Source organism: Corvus moneduloides, chromosome 4, assembly GCF_009650955.1.
Source record: "Corvus moneduloides isolate bCorMon1 chromosome 4, bCorMon1.pri, whole genome shotgun sequence".
Lineage (NCBI taxonomy): Eukaryota > Metazoa > Chordata > Aves > Passeriformes > Corvidae > Corvus > Corvus moneduloides.
This window is the reverse complement of record NC_045479.1, coordinates 36,949,285-36,969,532: the sequence shown is the minus strand read 5'-3', so window position 1 is coordinate 36,969,532 and position 20,248 is coordinate 36,949,285. Positions and strand designations below refer to the sequence as shown.

Sequence of the window (20,248 nt, the reverse complement as noted above, 5' to 3'; positions counted from 1 at the left end):
AAGATACTATTTTTTCTGCTTGAATCAACTGAGTACGTGTCATGATTGGGATTAAGGGTTCTGCTCCTTGACAGCCAGGGAGTGGCTGTAAGCACAGACAGGAAAACAAAGCCTTGACACTTCCTTGGAAGTTCTTTGAAATGCTTCGGAGAAGAAAACAGAGGAAAAAATGACATCCTTGGCAAAGCATTATTCTGTTCAAGGCTAAACAAATATTTAATGGATAAGGCACCTCCTCCTGCCCTTCCATCCAGTTTACTCAAGTACTGGGAATTCTCTTTCCCATAAAATGTTTTAAAGGGGCCATCAGATAGCTTGAGCACCTGATTTAAAGTGAATACAATCCTCTCAGCTGCGCAATCCCATAGGACTGTGTGATAGGAAGTTTTGAATCCTGCCTCCTCACCCTCCTCTATCCAGCCCCTCAATACTCAGCAAGTTAAAGGAGCTAGTTAAGTGGCAAGAGATATCAGGTAATTTAGGAATGCCGGGTCAGACAGAAGACTGACACAAATGCTGGGAATGAAGGATGCAATACTTGTGAGCTCAAACGATAAATAAGGGAAAGAATGATTCCAAGAGGGAATGTGTTGCTTTTTTAAAAGGAAAAAACCTTCATCGTTCCCTTTCACAGCATGACAATATCGTCCCCCAAACTGACAAGAATTATCACTTAACAGCATTTTATAACTTACTTTCATATTGAAAATCACACACAATACCAAGATAAACACAAGCTTAACTACCAAGATAATACTAGCATAAAGCAATTCAATACCCTGTATCTCAGCCAAAGCAGTTAACTACACCTCTGTGTATAATGTTACACATTTTATTCCCTTGAAGGCAGCTTACACATGTATTTCCAAGTCTAACATGTAGGAAAAGAATGAAACACCAATTTCCATGCTTTACAAAATAAATGGAGCCAGGCAACAACAGCTCAGAAGCTGTAACTGAACAAAAATGTACATCCCAACCTACCCATAGAGTGAGAGCACGTTCCTGGGGCACATTCCGTCTCTGACACTCACTTCACACACTGCTGTGAGGTGTCAGAAGGAAGAAAACTGCAGGTACCCATTTAGACTTCCTGCAGGAGCAGCTCTAAGAGTAACCAGCAGTCCATGCTTCCAACCATGTGCAGTGCTGACAGGGGCAACTGGAGGAACCTTGTGTCCTGCCCTTTCAATCCACTATTAACTGAGTATCCAAAACCAGCTGTCACAGATACAAACCAGTCAACTTCACCAAGTACAGTGCAGTTACAACTAGAGTCTTTAACTTTTAAAAGCTATGATTTGCCCAAGAAATCTTATCATGAACATGTAGAAGAGTAAAAATTTATTGCTTTGGGATATTTTTTCCAAAATTGTAAAGAAAAAGCACATGTAATACTGATTTTAATGACAACAACAAGCATGCAGAGCCTCTAACCTCAAAAACAGCTTGGCATACATAATCTTTCCTATTTGAAAAGATTTTGTTCCTTCGTTTTGTAGCCCTCAACAGAATTCAGAGCAGGATGAGCTGTCCTCTTCCTGATGATCACAACCTGAGAAAAAATACCATAAGCCAGTAATTCTTAATACAGTGGCAAATTTTACACTCCCATGACAGCTTCTAGAAAGTCTGAGACATTCACAACTTTGGCTTTTTCATATCCAAATTGTATGCAACAGACACAGAATATGAAATTAGGGCTTGTAACTCCAGGAGTGCTATTAAGTTAATAAAATCCAGATTAAAAGTGAATAGCCAGCTAGATATTTCAAAGCCATTTATAAGCACCAAACTGCGAAGTAACTGAGACACCCATCAAAAGCACCTAACCAAGATAAGCACACAAGCATTCCAGTTACAGGATGAAGTAATAAGCAATTTCCAACCCCCCTCCCCAAAAAAAGCACTATGCCAACACTCCACATGCAATGAGAATTGACTGCTCCCACATCTTGATAAGTATAATTAACCTTCATAACCCTTTCTTTGGCCTTGAAGAGTAAACCTGAATTCATCTTGAAAACCAATTAAAATGCTAAGCAGTCTGCCTACTTTGGGACTGGAGAATAGCATTCAATCAAAAAAAAAAGCATAGTACAATTGTCTCCTCAGACACCTTCAAGGATCTGTTAGCTGTTTCAGTAAAAACTGTAATTCATAAATAAACCACATTTTAACAAGGACTGAAAAATTCTTCAATTCTTCATGAAGATCCTGAAACATTTAAGATTTATGAAAGCAAAATCAAAGGTTTAACAGAAAAAAAATAGCCATAGAAACAAAAGATAAAGATGATCTAGGTGGGCTATGAAGTTTGATTTTGCCTTTTCATGCTATCTTTAACAACAGATATTAATTGTACAGTGCCATTTCCATTCAAAGAGCTTAACTTTGTTCTCCCCAGTAAGGTACATTCATTCATTCTGCCTTTTAGATTGACTACTGACAAGGAAATCTACTTATAATTTATGTCACCCAACCTGCTTTTTTCATGTCTGCCATTTTTAAATTAGCACAACAACTAGACAGGCAGAAGGAGCTGGAATTCTCATTTTTCTTTCTAACTTCTTCTTTCCTACATCATAGATATTTCCTCTTACACAAAAAATTCCACATGCCTACTTGCCATGAAATTTAGATGCATGTGACTCTGTGACTATCACATTTCTTTTTGTAACTTTATTTGTTCAACAGAAGGAAAGGTAGGTAAAGTGATTTCTGATTTTCTAGTGAACTGGAGCTGATTTTATAGTAACTATCCAGTTTTAACATCAGAATTTTGTTTCCAGTGATAGATTCCAGTGTTATATTTTAGTATAACTTCTGGAGTTCACTACTGGAGTTCAGAGTGGCATTAATTACTTTTTCTTCCCCATTATAAATTTATTTTTAAATATACACAGTATAGCTGCTTAACAGGCATCTGTTTGAATATTTAAACAAGCCTAAATTAGCTCTTCATTTTGAAAACAGGTCCTTTATGCGGTGGCTGAAAGTCAGAATCATCTTCGTGTCAAGATAAGGCATATTTCAAGCCTTATAACCTCCAAGGAGTTCTCTTGCTGCTGTCCAGTTATCCTTGACAGTGCTGTAGATGGCAGTATTTCACAGAGCTCACCTCCCTGCCCTAACCTGGGGCTAAGGACTGCAGAACAGGGAATGCACTGTGAGGGTGCTTCAAGAATCTTCAGTTCAAGCATTTCCACAACATACCATACACAGTAAGAAAGTATGCAAAATGCTTTAATTTGAAAAGCAACCCTCTCAGATGATTAAAGAAATGTACCATAATGCCAGTCAAACAAAAATGTTAAGTTACCGCAGGTGAGATCATCTTTAAAACAGAGATCCACAATAAACTGTTCCCATGCATAGGACCTGAGACACTCAGACATTTCATTTCAGATTACCAAAATAAAACCAAGTTCTCCGTAGTAACCTCATATTCCTGACTAGAAGGTGCAGTTCTAGTGCAGGTGGGTACATCTGGATCACCTGGGCTTTCACTTTACTTGAAATTGGGGCACTTTCAGAAAATAATAGCCTGCACAGGACATCTCAGTTTCACACTAAAATACAGTTCTAGTCTGTCAGCAACACACTTTCCACATGGAACCCCCCCCCAAGAGCAGTCACTTTCGTCTGGAGGCTGATTGTTCACATCACGATGTGCACGGCAAAAGCTTCACAGGAATGAGCTACCACTCACTCCTGGAAAACATAAGTAACATGGATCCAAGTATACATATATAGCCTTGACTTCCAATTCCCTTTCTTCCTAAAATTTTAGCAGGAGTTGACAAAAGCAAAGTATGCTGTATCCCATTGCTACAACCCTTAGGTGTTCTGCTGCACATGCCAGAAGCAGACTGAGGAGCAAACTGTGCAAATCCCATGCCACCATCATGGTGGGCTCACATTATTTCGCAATGGGTAGAAAAATTACTCAATCACTAGCAAGTCAGTAGCTTTAGGAACCACCACAACAACAATTTCAATGCTTCCCCAGAAAATTCATCTCCTAGCTGTCAGCCTCATTATGCATCTCAAGCAAAGTACGTAACACTAGCTCCCAGCATACCGAGCATGTAAGCTTGTCTTTGTAATGCTCACAAATCAGAATTCACAGGAGCCTAGCATTTCCATTCCTTAGGATGAAGGACAGCCTGCTGAAGATCAAAATTACTATCTTTGCTACTCAGCAAAACATTTGCTGGGAACTAGAAGATGCATGAGACACCAGAAATAGTAATGAAGGAGGAGCAGAAGCCAAGACACAATGTCGGCCTCACTAACCTAGGAAATGAATTCCAAGGCTGTAATGGAGAGCAGACTGATACCACTGCATTCCACCAGACTATCATCAGTAGGGCTCTTAAAAGTGTTGGTCAGAGCAAATAAATTTACGCTGATAACAACCTCCCTGGACTGAGTTCTGGGAGGAGCAGAGTATTACTAATTTTGCTTTATAGCTTATGCTTGCAGTTATTTGTTTGAGGAGGGAGGAGATGTTGACATAGGCACCTGAACTGCAGCTTCTCCCACACTCTTACAATAGCATGATCTTGGCAAGGCAAGCAGCAAACTCTGCCATGCATGGGATTCAAGTAGAGACATTTAAAATTTCACAACTGTAAAATATTCATGCATCATGCAAGCCTCCATCCATGAACACGTGTATTTTTCTCCAGAGAAAGTGAAGCAAAGCACAAGAATATAGACAAACACTGCTAGGTTTCTGAATTGCTAAGACAGGCAGGACAGCAACAAAGAAGAAAAAAACAGATATGCTACTATATGCTTAAGTGAAAGGAGAGAGAGGTGCATGGGGCTAAAGATAAAAGTATTATGGACATAGAATAAAGCTGGGACAGAGAAAAGATGTTGAGAATCGTCAGACAATTATAACCAAAACAGTTAATGACACAGAGCCATCACCTGAAAGATGACTACAGCAGGACAAACATGGAGATAAAATGCATTTTTTTTAAATCACAGAATAAATTTCAAGCAAACATGACCCTGCAACAGGATGGTGACTAAGGCGACCAGAGCTCACGTGGGCTTTCGTTCAGTACTGATGGCAACAGCAGCATTGTGTCACAAGAAGAGGACAGATGCTAAGTGGAGTTGGAAAATTGCACCTATTACACCTGTGAGTGGTAATAAAAAAGCCTCATCATTTCTTTTCTTCTCCCCCACCACTCAACTCTTGGGACCCTTGACACTGGAGAAGGGAGTGAGGATTCAGTGAGAGCTTTCAGACTGAGTGTAAAACCCTGGTAACATGCACACCTTCCTTCACTCAGGTCCTTTTCTAAGACTTCACATGAAACTTGTTTAGCAACTACTTTTTGCTCCTCCACAATTTCCTGTCTGGGCTGCCCTGCTGCAGAACACACTGTGCAGATTGCAGGTGGTCAGCTACAGCAAGTTACAAGTCATTAAAACACCATCTGCTCCCTTACAAAAAAACAACACCAACCAAAAAAAAAAAAAAAAAAAACACACAAAACAAAACAAAAAAAAAAAAAACCAAAAACCAACACATCCCTTTCTTCCTTCCCTCCATCCGAAAGTCTACAGACAGAGGTGCAAATTCAAACACCATCTCTATGAAGGCACTAAACTATATTCAGAAAATTATTCTATAAGCCAAGACCTTGCTTCCACAACATTTCCCCCAACACCTTAAAGCCAAATGAATCACAACAGATGCTACTCATTTGGACAACCCAAGCTTCTTAAACCTGCATTTGTAAGATAGAAATATCTGCTAAACAAGCAGTTTATGTCTTAATCACTTACAAGAAACTAACAGTCAAAAAACCCCCAACCAAACCACACCACAAAAAAACCACCAAGTTGTTTAAATGAAATTGTTAGCTAACACTGGAAACTAATGCATTTTTTTAAACCCACAGAAATATCTAGAAAATGCCCACAATGAATCACAGTCCAAATTTACTTGTGATACCTCAGACATGTTTCAGCCATCACTTTTAAACACTGTACATTGAGATCAACACCAGGACGCTCTCACTCTAATTTCCCTTTCCTGTTCCTGGGCTGCCAGCACAAATGCTTTTTTACATATTAAATTCACAAAAGGTCAACTGCCAGATAATATTCCATATACAGAATTTTTAAAAAGTTATAACTCATTGTCTTTAGTTCTTAAGAACAATACACAATGAAGTTACCCTTAACACTGTTCTCTTAAAATGCAACAAGCCTTAGCTTCCTGAAGTTTAAAATTAAACCCAAAGCCCAAAAGAACCAGCAGTTTGAAAAGCCTGAGCCTCCTGTTGCTACACAGCAATACCAAGAGACCACTGTGTTACAGAAAAATTACCGGTCTCTTCTTCTAAAAGCAGACTAAGCCATCTAATTTTTCTGCTGGATCTTCATCAGCCTGATCCATAAGATGCTGTTGCAAGTTCTGATGAAGAAGACAGGAAGATATGATTTTTAACTGTTCACAGCATGAGAAGTGCCATGCTGGTAAGCATTTCAGATGCATGATGAATTCTTGTACCTGTAATAAGAGGAAGGAGTCCACAAATTATTATCCAGAATAATTCAGGAACAGAGTTCAGAAATAAATCCATGTAAGGGAAAAAAGAACAAATATGCAGGAAGATAGGCAAAGCTACATCTACAATATATTTGTCTGAGACTCCTATTGGCAAATATTCAATCTACATAAGATGTAAAGATAAATAATTTCTTCTCTTTTTGAATGAAAGACTACTCATGATACTGTGAAGCATTCACAGAATACAGCAACTAAAACAGTACAGTTCAATGTTGACTTTTGCCTTATTCTGTTCATGCCTCAATTCTATCTATGCTGCTAATATGGCAGTTAATAAGATGGAGATTACTTCAGTATATTTACAGTAAGAGATAACACAAGTCCTGTTTATAAGTAGGTTATATTTACAAAGAATCTCTCAATCACGGAGGAAAGTGACTTAAGATAAACAAAAAAAATCCAGTTTTCTTCATGTCACGAAGAAAGATGAAATATAATTCGATAACTGATAAAATAAATAGTAAAAAAAAGGGTATTAGAGTTCTTTTCTGGTCAATTAGTAACAAAAAATAAATATTTATACTCAACAAATGGTACAACATGCAGCCATCGATTTCTTAAGCTTGAAAAATAACCACCACCTACCAGATCTTTAACCTTCTTTCTGACACAGATCAAGCTCTGTTTAGGAAGAAGGCAGAGATCAACATTAAGATATACAAGGAAACTTTTTAAGTCTTCAGTAGACAGATATTGTTTATAAGCCAAAAACAGGGGGAAAAGTACAAAAGCTTGTTTTAATTCAACAAGAATGTGTCTCTGAACACCAAAGTAGCACAACTTGTAACGTGATCTAACAGTGACCAGAGCAGAGGTCTTCTACAAATTTAAAAAGAAAGCAAAGCAAAACCACCAAAAAACAAGCCCTCTCAGACCACAAGCCTCATTTCCTTACACAAGTTCTTAGTTTACATAAGAAGAAAGTATGTTTCCCTGCTCCAAGCTGACAACCAAACAGAGCTGATGACACTGAAAAAAACTGATTATTGAGCTTCAAAGAAAAATATTCCTGTTAGCACATGGAGACAAATATTGAGTGGTGTTCTTTGAAGCACTGACAGTAAGTGGGTATAGTTAATATTTAAATAAAGTAGCAGACATGGTACAGATCCATCTGTACACTCTTTCAGGTTTTTTTTTTGCCAGTTTTTCTTTCACTTTATAGGGCAGCTTCCTGTTCTGCGTTCTACCTTGATTGGCATGTATAAACTTTCTGCTTGGTGCTGCTTTGCCTTAGTAGACTTTTTTTTTTAATCAAAGGAGAACTTTTTTCATCAAGGAAGAACATTCATTCTTGTTGATGATTTCAGAATTGTGTCTTAAAAATTCTGCTTACCCTCAGTAATTTTGCATGCTCTCTAAATAGATGGAATTGTAATTTCTGTAGAGGAAATGCTTTCTGCTTGCCAGTATCCCAGGCCTCAAGTCCATGCTTTCCTCTGATGACTTTCCATCCCACATCTTTTAGTGTAGCTGTTTGCATTAAGGCTTATCCTGACCCTTTTCAAGGCTTGCAATCTAGAATCAAAGTAGTGTTTTTAAAAACAACAAGCAGTAAATCTTTATAGGTAGGTTAGTGTGGGGTCCTCAATTCTGTGTACAAAACAAGATCCAAATGTTAGCTTATTGGCTTCTCTGCACAAAGAGTACATTTCAATTACTGATGAGAAATTACAAAATTTTGATTTCAGCAGAGGAAATATGTGCTGTAACATAAATCTTCCAGCCTCCAACAGATCATAACAGACAGCCCAGTAAGACCCTTAGCGTTAGAACTGTAACTTTTTATGTATTGTGCAGATTCGATTTAGAATTTTTTTTTTAAAGACATTAATTGAAGCAAAGAGATACCTTCAAAGTCTGCAATTTGCATCATACAGATAAGCCAAGTTGCTTTACTTACCCATACCAAGAACTTCTTTTTTTCTAAAGGAGGCTGCAAATAAGATGAAGGACTGCAGGTCACAGCTACCCCGACTGTTGTGTTAGGCTGAAGACGTAGCTGGGAGCCCTGCACTGAGATTTGCCAGCTAGCAGTTCACAGGAGGTTCTCTCTTTCTAATATATTGCTAGGACACTCTTTCCTATGCAAATATATACATGTACACATGCAAATTATGTTCTACAGGTTCAGCAAGTCCTTGCAGTAAAGCAGATACCACACGCCCATGTATCACATCCAGACAGCACACACCACTGCCTGAGTAACACGGGCAAGCACATCACTTCAGGAAGAGAAAAAAATAAACCCTCCTCCAGGCTAGTAGTCCTTCACAGTGTCTGACCTAACTGGACAGAATATAAGGGTCATTCAGGTCTTGTATTAGGAACAAGGTCTACAAGAAGAAATTTCCGTATCAATATTAATTGATCGTATCGTCTTCTAAAACTATACTCCCCTGAAAAAGCTAAGTCACAGTTAGTCAGATGGTGCCTAGAGCTACAAGAAATCAGACAGAAAATTCCCTTCAGCACTTTAATGGTGATTTTTGTAGGAGACCAAGGCAGAAGACAGATGGTAAGTATCCAGTGAAATTGGAACAGGTAATGTAGTTGGAACAGCAGACAAAGCAGACAGGTCATATCTCACAAGAAAAAGCAGTAATCCCAGATGTCTTTTCCTCAATAAAACTAGCAAGAAGGAGGCCCTCACCTTCCTAATTACACAGAAAAAATGGACTGAAGAGAAGCAAAAAGGCCATCTCAACATTGGCAGAGAAGATGTCATTAGGTTAGGAAAGTGATGCAAGTGGTCTTCACTCACAAAAGATACCCCTCCATTAGTAATGTGCACATTACATCCACTTCAATTATGTTAGATGTCAGCTACAAAAAGCATGGCCAGATGTTCAGTGACACTAAATTAACCCTATCTGCTACTTTAGGTAAGAATTTAACAGTATTCCTCAATCCTCCTCCTTTCCCTGTCCTTCACATTACCATAACTTTTGTGACATTGTCTGAATTGGAAAAGTGTATTATCAGGGACAAAAATCAGAAGGCAATATAACAGAAGCACAAAGCATTGTAAGGTGCCCCATAAGAAATGGAAAGAGCAGAGGAGCAGATTTCTTATTCAGAGAATCATTCATGATCAGCCATCAGGAGAGCTGGAAAATATGCAGCCTAAAAACTAATATTGATACAGAAATTTCTTCTTGTAGACCTTGACCTTTGGCTCCCCAATACAAGACCAAAATGACTTCTCCTGTTGCAGAGACCTCTCTCTTCACCTCCCAAAGAGGAAAGAGAGCTTTAAGAATAATGAGCATTAAGAGAAGAGCGCATGCCTGCATTATCTTCTGCTGCAGCATAATCAGTTACTCAACTGTACAGTCATACTAGCAATATTTAACGTTTTCCAAAATTATATTGTCTGGCACACTATACCCACAATAAATGTATGGTGGCTGTATAGTACATGTAACAAACCCACTGAGATGAGTCAAAGCCAAATTTTCTTTCCATTTGTCCCAGGTTTACAGTGCAGACTATTAACCAAGTTTAGCTGGTATAGAATATCTCCACGTGGCAATATTGTCCAGAAGGAGAACAAGCTATTAGAAACAATGAATTTACACCAAGCTGATGCCTATTTATGGCCCAAGTCTACAGAACTTCTTTGCAGTTTTCCCTCTCAATCACGCTAGCTGTTATTTGACATCTTCAACAAATAATACTTAAGCTTTTATTTTATTTAACTCTGCATCTAGACAAACTATGTTTCCTGCAGACGTGGATTAAACACATTCATAATTACTCAAACACTCAAAAAAAAAAACCTCAAAAAAAAAAAGGAGCAATAGCTGTGCCACTTCCAAGTCTTGTCACTTTCATCTTGTTAATGTTTCAACTCAGAACAACTCCTCTGTTTCTAGAACTGGTATACTAGAAAAAGTTAACACTTCCCTTAGGTACCAATCTGATGTCTTTGGATACCTTATTCCATATTTCTGCAGGGACTATGCATTAATAGAATCATCATGTTTCAAGTACTTAAAATACATATCCTTTTTTTAAAGTTACCCAGTCTTCTTTGTAAAAAAATCCAGTAATCTTGAGTGTCCAATAGTCCCTCAAAAAGTGCAGTAGAGCAGCTTCCAAGACTTGTGGAAAAAAGATAGCACTAACATTACTCAGAGTATTCAACTTCTACCAAAAAAATTGAATTATACATCCACCTACTCAGGGGAAAAGAGCACTTGGTTGACTTCACAGGTACTCTTCACCTGGAAATGACCACAGCCTGAAACAAAGCAGTTCCGGGGGTTCACACCACCTCCACCCAGCACCACTCCTACAATTTACATTTAGTTTAGCTCCCAGTTGTAACTCTATGGAGGCAGCGTTCAGTAAAGCACACAAATGCAGTTTCACGTTCAGCAGCCATGGTGTGGATGGCAAGGAGTCAGCACGACTGACATGTTCCTACACAGGAAGCACAAGGATTATCTGTGCCCATCTGTAAAGCAGGAGATGCACCCACGGTAAACTGCCTAAGAACAAATAAATTACTCCATCAAGCAGGTAAGCTGCCTCATTTCCATACTGCACATGTGAGGGTGGGGATGAGGGAGAATAAAAAGTGGTTCACTCTTAGAAGTCAGGCCCAAGTAATACAGACTGCATTATATGCATTGCCGTAACACATCTGTTTAGACCAAAACATTTTCCTTGCATTATGTAATCAATTGCACTGCTCTAAATGGATATCTAAACTGGCTCAGTTCCGTTCAGAGACACAAATAAACTTGTTCTTGTGATTGCTTTCCACTGGAAAAAGTACTGAAAGAAATATCACAAGAACTCTGATTACATCAAAAGCCTTGTAAGAGAGCTCTTATTAGACAAAGGTAAAGTCATGCAAGGAAGGAGACCTTCTACAGCCATGTTAAATATTTGATTTTGTATTTGTGATGTATTTAGAGTTTCAGACAAACTCTAGTATGTTTCAGTCCCTCTCCCAGACTAGTTCTCCAGTGAGGAACAATAGGAAACCTGCTCTCCTGGTACAGTATGGTGCTGCTGTATGTGAGTCCCACAGCTGACAAACAACAAACTGCAGTTTATGCAGACTCACTGCTTTAATGCCTAAACAATATCCTAGCTATCCCTTCTGTGCTAAAGAACAGTATTCGACTATGGCAGCATAAAGGTTCACAAGTTGCACCAAAACCTCCACTGCAAATAAACTGCCTCCTCTTCTCCTGGCAGCACCAGCATCCCACCGCACAAAGAACAAAACTCCTACCCTGCTCCTCTCCACCACCCGTCCCCACGCACATTGCAGGTCTCTCGGGCAGCCACCTCTGAGACAAGACTGGAAGGAACAGCTTGCACAGGGGGTGGCAAACTAGGGATTTATTCTGAAAGCTTCATGTGGCTGTGAACAGTATTCTTCCCTAACTCGTCATACACTCTACAGTATTTTCATCCCCTGCAGAGACAAACCATGCCATGGCCTGGTTCAAAGAAAAAACAGTGACCCATAAGCAGCTATTTACACTAGAACCAAACATGCAAGAAAGAAAGAAAAAATATGCTATTGAGTACTGAAAAGAGCTTATATGCGTCACCACGTATCCTCATACCAAGTCATCTTTTCTACTACACTGCAACCAGACCAGGGAAACTACTGTTTCAAGTTTCTCAATTCAGTGCCATTTAAGGAGTATCTAATCACAGATTTACTGCATTACCACACTTCTTTTTAAAACCTGCAAAGATTGCAAGACCACAAAATATGAATATATTAACTAAAAAATTAGGTCAATGCAATATCGAAGCAAATGTCACCCATATTTTACCTAAAAAAAAGTATCCACTTTGCCCATAAAGGATGCCACAATTATAAAAAAATTTCCACATGAAATTTCAAGCAAATGAACTTGCTGCGTACCTGGCCAAATGTTTCACGAATCTTTGTATGTCAAACTTCACCTTTAGAATAAAGCCAGGAATCTTTTATAATTCATGAACTTGACACCAACTAAATCCATAATTTGCTTTCACAAATCTTGTATCAAGAATATGACTCTCTTTTCAAGTATCACTATCCAGTTATAAGCAATAAATTGTTTGCCTTAACTCTTCAAATCATCTCTAAGAAATACAACATCTAAAGAACATTTTTGAGGAAAAATATGCCAATCACTGAGACGTGGCCCTCTTAGGTAGTTAGAAAAAGACCTGCTGTACATGAGACAAAGCCAGGTTTGGAATGACGCTTCTGCTGGTTGAAGAGTCACATGAACCATCCATGGGTGTTATTCATTACTTTGGGGTGGAATGTATCCTTTAATTTATTAAACCTTGGGAATTCTTAGGAACAGATAAATAATGCCCAAGCCACAGTCAAGTACCCAACTCAGTTTACTAGACCACCTGCTTACTATCAGCTTTAAACATGTGAATTCTAAAAACACCCACTTATCTTCTGATGTGTTATTCCTTAAATAGCTAAAACTGTCAACCAAAAAAATGTCTCCCTACAGCAAGCATGCTTCCCTAAGTTGAGCAAGAATACTCAATTAAATAAAATTTTTTTCACATGTTTAAATGACCAGTATTAAACCCGCACTTCCAAGTCCAAGCCTATTCAAAAGAAACTCACTGGTCTTTTGAAATTACCTTCAAAATACCATGGCTTCTGTTTGCAGGCAAGAAAAAGATGACTCTGGAAGGAAACATGCCGGTTTCCCTTATCTCAACTGAATAGTCAGATTAACAGCTTCTGCAGTACTGCAACACCAACACTGGGTGACAGGATTAATGCACTGGAAAATGTCTGAACATAAAGATAGCATATGAGCTAGCTCAAGCTTAGATGCAATGAGAACACTTTCAAACAGATGAATGAATGGTTAAATGGAAAAAAGGAAGATGAGATACACACACTCCCATACTGTGTCAAAGTCAGTGTGACCTTAAGAACTTCCAGAGAGACAGATGTAGCATTTTTAGAGGATAAATGATCAGTGCTGTACCCTGTGCTGAGGGAACAAGCTCAGATAAAACCTTACATCCACAATTAAGAATGTGAAGAAAACGAGGTTTATTTATTCCTCTCCTAGCACCAGAAGTCCAAGCTATTTCCTCAAAATGAAAATCTTACTTCCCAAATGCCTCTTACCATCTGTCAAGCAGTCTTAGCTGTTCTCAAGAGGCTTCTTATGCTACTCTACACGTTACATCTGCAACAGATTTCCTTCTTGTAGAGTACAGATGGAAATAAACACTGTTTTATAACAAATATAGCAAAATACTGCTCCAGATTTCAATTGTGTACAATCCAGGACCAGTTACTCTGAATAAAACGCTTTTAACATATCTGCTGGTAATCAGTGGCCTATTATGAACACCATTTCCCGAACTTCACATGCTGCATTTACAGGATCCAACACTCTACAGAAGCCTTCCTTTTAAAAGTCAGTATCAGTCTTCAGAACATCAAGCTCCACCAAGCTCTCTACCACGATATGAAATTACCAAAATGAGACAAATCACCAGAAAAGCATGCAATTTGCTGTTCCCACAAGCTGGACAAGCATATGTTTTAAGATAAAGCTACACAGAGCTGCTTCTACTGCATCTAAACTGATGGAGTTTCTTAGGCAGGGAAACTACCTCCTTGATCAGATGCTAATTCATAAAAAAATCTCCAAAACAATGCAGATTCTTCAAGTCCAAGGTCCAAATTAGTCCACAAGGCAGCAACGCTATATCTCCTCTAGTAATTATCAATGCCATGAAGTATTAATTTTTCAAAGTCAGTAACTTATTTTTTCTAATTTCTGGTTACTAGACCTTCTAATAACTAGAAAACTTGTGCAAGTCACACTTGTCTCAATATTTGTTCACACACTCTCAACAGAGGCAAGAGCCTTACAAAGCCCTTCACATAGCTCCAGCTTCAAACCCACAGTACGACCCTGCATTAGTGGGAAAGCTGCAGGCAGCAGAGGGAAGGAAGGGAACTATTGACCAGCTGAAGCTAAACACAGAGGTTATCAACTTTATCCAAAAGAGAAGAGAACAGCAAAAGAAATCGCTCAAGCAAAACTCAGAGACAGTCCTCTAAACTGAATCAAAGGCTTTGGGAAAAACATTTTTTGTTGCTGTGGGATTTTTTTGTTGGTTGGGTTTTTTTCAACAAAACAAATGACCAAAACTGTGCCCATAATTTCTTCTGTCTTAAACAGATATATATTTCTGAACTGTATTAGCATCAACCACCTGTTCTAACAGAAGCTAATTGCAACTTCTGTCTAACAAAACAGAAAAGATTAACTAATTCAACATCATTATGACCACATCAGAACACTGGGGGGGAGAGGGGGGGAAGCCAAACAGTAAAGGCAGCTCACTCAGGAAATCATCTAAAGAATCGTGTGACACTTAGAACCAGTATTTTTAACTTCCTCACCAATTCAACAAAACAGCCTAGGCAAAGAACTACGCTGCTTCACTCTTCCTGTAGAAACAGTGACTACACAAATATCTCCCTCAAAAAGGTTTCTGCTACTGGTTCTCTGCTTCCCAACTGTACATCTGCCATAGAAGCAAGATCTTCATTAACAGAATACTCTGTCATGAACCACAATTTACCTGACCAAGATGTTCACATTACAGTTTGGAGAATAGGATCATCAACTTCTGTGTTTGTACTACTTTAATTACATTATACAGACTGGAGAAAACCCATACTTGTAGAGAGTAGGACTATGCTATTTTCTACAGTTATCACTATTTCTTCACTGAAGGTCTTTTTCTGTTTTCCTTCACAATTCTCCATTTTGTTGAAAAATAAAAATTGTTATTCTGTGTTTAATCATAAATTTGAGTAATGTAGAGCTTTATGCATGTTCATTAAAAAGAAACAAACAGAACTAAAACAAACCGCATTGCTTGGCCCATTGGGAAGTTTTAAGTATACAACATTATGTAATTTCTCCAACAAATTTATTTTCTGTTCTGAAACAGAAGACCAAGACAATAAGAGATAAGTTATCTGACAGACAGCCTAAAGCAAGAGGAATTACACGGCACAGGAAGGGAGAAGGGAGAAAAGAAAATTTAGAAAACTCTCCTGCGTGCTTCAGGAAACAGAATTTGTGGGAAATGCAGTGGGAAAGCAGGTGGTAAAACAGTAATCAGTGAAGAGATGAAAGCCTAATAACTGACTCGACACAGTTCATTAAAACTTGGCTGAGTGTTCTATGCAAAGATTTACTGGACAGAGAGGAGCCTGGAACACAACTTCACAGAATACAAAGTATGCATAGTTTTTTTACTAGGTAGTTGCACGACCATTTATTTGAAAGTGTAACAGCAGACCAGACAAAAGAAAAAGATTAAGTGCTGCATTGCCTCAGACCCTTCTCAATCACTTCAACAGAATTTAAGGAAAGGCCACCTAAAAATAATCAATCTTCAGTAAACTTCCCTTCCCCCAAAATTATTTTCCTTTCATTTCTGCATTTTATTTCTCTTTGGAGCAAAACCTGAGATAATAGAGCAAGCACTATTAAAAGAACAGGAGTACAGAAGTCTGACTTTCTGTCCCCATTCAGTTCTCTGTAAAAAGTGTACGAGTCCAGCATTGTTTCCTGCAGCATCAGAAAATTCCTCCTTGTGTGATAAAAGTTAACAAACATCAACAAGCATTTATGGAACAGAGTTTGAGGTACTCTTGGGGTTTACACGTGCAGCAGAAATACGAGCTGAATGGCCCTTTACTAAAAAGTCATTTTTTAACTAATTTGACAAAGCAGCATGTCTAAAAGGAGCTCTTTCCCTGACCCATGAATAAAGTAGAAACAAATTTATTTATTGCCAGGTCTAAGCTACATCAGCCTTGACAAATTTGGTTTATTTACAACATGATTTTTAGGGTCTTTTCTAAGCTAAATGATTCTGTGATCTTCACAACTCTACAACAAAAAAAATAAAAATAACGAGGAGCCAAAGGGTCCCCAAGTGACCACAATCACACATCTCCTTTTTCCCCAAATAGTTTCAATTCTGACGCAGACACATCAAACAAGCATCTGGAAAGGAGAGCTCTATAGCCAGGTTTTGGAAAGTTGTATAATCACAAAACAAATTACTTCAAAGGTTAGGAGTTTTGATTAAAAACTAGTACATGGCTAACACAACAACTGACCTCAGAAGTTTGCAGGGAATTCTAAAACAAAACAGCACACAGAAAATTTCAGCAGTCCCTTCTACAGCTACTTGATAGCCAAGAGTGCAATTATGTTCTTCTCATATTTTCTGCATCATTTAAAACCAGAACTGTATCAACTCTAAATTCTCCCTCGCCAGACAAGAGCTGACAAAGACAAGTGGGAAGCACCGCTCCTTACACAGTTCTGTTACTGCCCATCATGTTCACTGTGGACTAACAAGTCAGTACCAGCTCCTGTGTTTTCAAAACTTCAAAACTGAGGTTGATAATTAACAAGCATTAGCAGGGCCCCGATTGTATTAACACTTAACAGATCAAAGAGATCTGTATTTCCTATGATTAAGTCGGAATGATTACTGTTATGGAAGTTGCCAGATGAAAATCAGCTGTTTTTAAAAGGATTCCTGACCTCAGTCCCAAGAACTCTGTTTTGTTTGGACAGTGGCAGCATGAAACACGTTAGAAACATCTTCAGTGACACAGTGAATTGATGGCTTTCCTCCTTTCAGGAGAAGGATTTTACAGCGCACTGCTACAACACACAATTTGTGAAGACTATTATTTCAAGCAACCGTGTGAACCTCATCTGAACGATCACCGAGTTCGTTGAGCAAAGCCCCCGTAGAGCCCAGGCTCTTTAGGAAGCGAGCCGCTTCCAAGGCCTGCTAATAGAGATACAGAAGCGCAGCTGGCAGCGCCACGGGACCGGGGACAGTAACTACGTTTCGCTCCCCAGGGCACGGCTACAGCACAAGATTATTTTCCCAGTGTGAGGGGAAGGAGGTTACCGCAGTCACAGCAGCTACATTTTAACTGCATCTAACGCGACCGGTTTCCAACGGCGGCCGGCGGGCCCGGGCTGTCCGCACGGCGAGTGGCACCAGCCGGCCCGCGGCTCCGGAGCCCCCGGCCGCGGTGCCCGGCTCCGCGGGGCCGTGCTGCCGGCCCGACACCGCACCGAGCCGCCACAGCCAGCTCAGCCTCGCCCGCGGGACCCAGCCCGGCCGGCGCCGAACCCTCCCGGCGCCCAGCAACACCCACCCCCGGGAAGCGCCGGGCCCGGCGTTACCGGAGACGCCGGGGGGTTCCCAGAAAGCCCCTCCCGCCCGGCAGCCGGCGGGGAGGCAGCACACTCGGCAGCGCGGCACCGGCGTGTCACACGCCCCCCGCTCCCGTCCGCAGCCGCGGTGGCTGCGGCGCTGCCCCGGAGCCGGCGCTACCCTCACCTCTGCCCGCAGCGGGTGCGGCGGGAGGCGCGGAGAGGCGCTCGGCCGGTGCGGGTGGGCGGCGGCCGGGACCCCTGCCCTGCCCTCCACTCCCCTGCAGGCGCGGGCTCCGCCGCCCCGCGCGGCACCGACCGCTCCCGCTGCTGCTCCCGCTCCCGCCGCGGCCGCGCCCGGTCGCCGCCTGATCCGCTCATCCGCCGCGGCGGGAGGCGCGCGCGCAGGCGCGGGCGGCGGCGGCCCCGCCCCACGGGAGCGGCGCGCGGGGGGGCGCGGGAGCCGCCGCAGCGCCGGGAGCGGTGCCCGCGAGCCGCCGGGAGCGGCGCTGCTCCTGCCGGTGGGAGCCGCGGGCTGCGCGGAATGCAGGGGTAGCGCGGCAGCGCAGTATCGGTCACCCCGCGTGGTGTTACGGGATAACTTAGGCGGCCGAAAAGCGGTTGCAGTGGAAATTAAGTGCGGTCTGAAGCATGCCTGAAAAACTGAGAAACGTGGTGTCAGATGAACATCGCAAGAGGAAGCGTGCATTGCTTTTTTTCTTTTTTTTGTCACCTCAAAATGTGAGTTCTCAGAATCACAGAATCCATTAGGTTGGAAAATACCTCTGAGATCATCGAATCCAACCTATGACCCAACACCACTATGTCAAGTAGACCATGGCACTAAATGCCGCATTCAGTCTTTTCTTAAACACCTCCAGGGATGGACGGTGGTTCCACCACCTCCCTGGCCAGCCCACTCCTATGCCTAATCACCCTTTCTATGAAGAAATCCTTCCTAATGTCCATCTTAAACCTTCCATGGCACAACTTAAGGCTGTGTCCTCTTGTCTTGTTGCTGGCTGCGTGGGAGAAGACTGACCCTCACCTGGCTACACCCTCCTTTCAGGGAGTTGTAGAGAGCAATAATGTTACCGCTGAGCCTCCTCTTCTCCTAGCACTTTTAAACACGTCCTCGGTAATAAGAACCACCATGAGCTACTTACATATATTACTGTATTCCAAATAGTATCAGCATGTACACCTCAGGTTGTTATTGCCTGCCAGTTGACAGTGCTGAAAGCAGTTGCAGAATGCAGAGCATCTTCATTCTATTTCAAGGGAAAGTACTGTCAGTATATTCAGAAGATATCTGGCATCTTCAGCACTGACCCCCAACGAATGACTCAGAAAAGCTGACAAAGGATTAATGTTTCCAACTCCAAAAATAAGTCTTTTTGCTCTGTCCAATTTTCATAAAATCATCTGCTATATCTCAATTGTGTAGCAGTGTCACTAGGAGTCCATTATCTTGGGCTAATGTTCCACTCACAATCTTTTCATTCTGTTCCTTGGAATCAGAGTTAATTAAAAGGCTGGCTATTCTTTTCTCAATACTTTTTTATGCTTCTGTAGAAAGATATGTACATGTTCCTGGCTGTGGAAGATTGCTTTGTCTTCTCAGCAATGAGGTATAAAATGTTGAATAATACAGAGAACATATCTAATGATGAAAACAAAATTGAAGTTTCTTTGTACAAAGCTTTTTATAATTAAACAATACTTCTTCCCAAAGGATGGCTCTGGAATGAGATAATTCACTCTGACAAGAGCTACTCACCCAGGCTTTCTTACTGTGGAGCTTTAATTCACAAGGGTGGTTGTAGTCTACAGAACAGACTGACTCTAGCTTTGGGAAGCAGTCCTGCACATGTGTGCAATTCATGACTCATTTATGTCTTGCCTTGTGATGGAGCAAAGCTTTAAAAGCTATTTTCAAGGACACCATATTTCACACCTTCACACTTTGAGAGCTCCATAAAAAACATGGGAGTTCTTCAAGTTGTGGTAAACACCCATGGAGGGGTCACAGTTTCAGATACACAAAGTATGTGATATCAGGCTGTTCTGTGCAGCTGAGTGAGTATGCCAGGTGAATCCAAAATGCTTTTTGCTTCTCCTGGAGGGCACTGGTAAACTCTTGTTACTTGTTCCTTAGAGTGCTTTTCTAGCTTTATAGGGTTCTTGTAGTCTTGTCTGAGATAGAAGGGGGAGGCTGGCAGCACACCAAAGTAGCAAGAGTTTATGGAGAACTCAGGCCTCTGCTCACAGGGCTTACACTGAATGATATACATGCTGATGCTTTCATGGGTTGCACAATGCTGAATTATGTCTCAGATATTTTTCATTAAAGGATCTCTTATAGGGAAAATGAGAGTGAAATACCCTTAAAATACCACACCTTCATCTCACTCCTTAG

At 40.7% G+C, this 20,248-nt stretch overlaps 1 protein-coding gene across 3 annotated transcripts in view; it reads right to left on the bottom strand.

The window, feature by feature from the left end:
* Positions 1–18,139, bottom strand: part of OSBPL8 (oxysterol binding protein like 8) — an 85,670-nt gene extending 67,531 nt beyond the window's left edge. For 2 of the 3 annotated variants that reach the window (XM_032105251.1, XM_032105253.1), the window contains exon 1: positions 18,017–18,139. The gene's annotated coding sequence lies outside the window, so the exon portion shown is untranslated. Of the gene's footprint in view, positions 1–6,358; positions 6,419–18,016 lie in introns of those variants that run through there. The other variant, XM_032105252.1, reaches the window with a different exon arrangement.
* Positions 18,140–20,248: the final 2,109 nt, after the last annotated feature.